We start from the raw sequence: 1,633 nt of genomic DNA, 5'->3' as shown, positions 1-1,633 counted from the left end.
GAGAGCTTAGGGTTTGGTGAGGCGCAGGAGGAGGCGTCCCAAACGCTGGAGGACGCACCGCAAACACCAGAGGTGATGCAGCCCCACACCTGGCTGTGAAGATTCATTGCTTCGGCCTGTGACACTGGTTCGCAGCATGATCCTCTTTACTCTCCGTTCCCATATTTCATGTTCTCTGCGTGATCCTCGGGGTGTCCGGTGTGGGTATGCTCTGTTTCCTGGAAGTTTGATGCGATGTGCTATTTTCGATTTACAACTTTGTGATGTCTCCTTGCGTGTGAAATAGTCCATACTTCATAACACTGTTGTTAATTAACTAGCGGGTGGAAGCGCCGCGCCCGTATTGGCTCATTGCCGGTAATCATGTAGCTACAACAATTAATTTCCTTTTTCTGCTTTAGATGTTGATGGGATTCTCCTCGGTGCCATGTGTGTGTCTCTTCCTCTTCAGGTATGTTGCTTGGGTGGCAGTGAGGGAGTCCTGGATTAGGGGGTGTCCGGATGGCCGGACTATGACCTTTGGCCGGACTCCCGAACTATGAAGATACAAGATTGAAGACTCCGTCCCGTGTCCGGATGGGACTTTCCTTGGCGTGGAAGACAAGCTTGGCGATACGATATGAAGATCTCCTCCCATTGTAACCGACTCTGTGTAACCCTAGCCCTCTCCGGTGTCTATATAAACCGGAGAGTTTTAGTCCGTAGGACGAACAACAATCATACCATAGGCTAGCTTCTAGGGTTTAGCCTCTCTGATCTCGTGGTAGATCCACTCTTGTACTACCCATACCATCAATATTAATCAAGCAGGAGTAGGGTTTTACCTCCATCGAGAGGGCCCGAACCTGGGTAAAAACATCGTGTCCCTTGTCTCCTGTTACCATCCGCCTAGACGCATAGTTCGGGACCCCCTATGTAACGCCACGGATTCGATGCGCCAGGTGTCCGCCAGTTATTCGCCGTCGTTGCCATGTCACTTGCTTGCGTGTTGCATCTTGCCATGTCATCATGTGCATTTCATTTTGCATACGTGTTCGTCTCATGCATCCGAGCTTTTTCTCCGTTGTCCGTTTTGCAATCCGGCGCTCCTATGCCCTCCGGCGTCCCCCTTTTGTCTCTCGTTGTGAGAGGGTGTTAAACGTTCTCGGAGTGGACCGAGTCTTGCCAAGCGGCCTTGGTATAGCACCGGTAGACCGCCTGTCAAGTTTCGTGCCATTTGGAGGTCGTTTGGTACTCCAACGGTTAACCGGGTAACCGCAAAAGTCCCTTTCGTCTTGCAGCCCAACGCCCCTCCAAAGTGGCCCAAAACCCAGCAAACTCCCCACCATGCTCTCCGTCGTTTGATCACGATCGCGTGGCCGAAAACCGCTCCTTATTTGGACTCTCCTAGCTCCCTCTACCTATAAATATGTGCCCCTCCCCAAATTTTCGCAGTCAAACCCTAGATCCATCCCTTCCGCGCTGCCGGACATGTTCGCCCGGCGACCGGACATGTCCGCCCCGCTTCCCCCGTCCAATCGTGGCCTGCCACCTGTCCTCGCCGCCGTCCTCTGCCGCCAGGCCCGTCGGGGCCCGGATCCGACCCATAGTGGGCCGAATCGGGCCCGCCCGAGCCCGAGCGCCCCGCCGCCGC

This window comes from Triticum aestivum, chromosome 3B (genome assembly GCF_018294505.1).
Source record: "Triticum aestivum cultivar Chinese Spring chromosome 3B, IWGSC CS RefSeq v2.1, whole genome shotgun sequence".
Classification (NCBI taxonomy): domain Eukaryota; kingdom Viridiplantae; phylum Streptophyta; class Magnoliopsida; order Poales; family Poaceae; genus Triticum; species Triticum aestivum.
Note: the sequence above shows the minus strand (reverse complement) of the source record.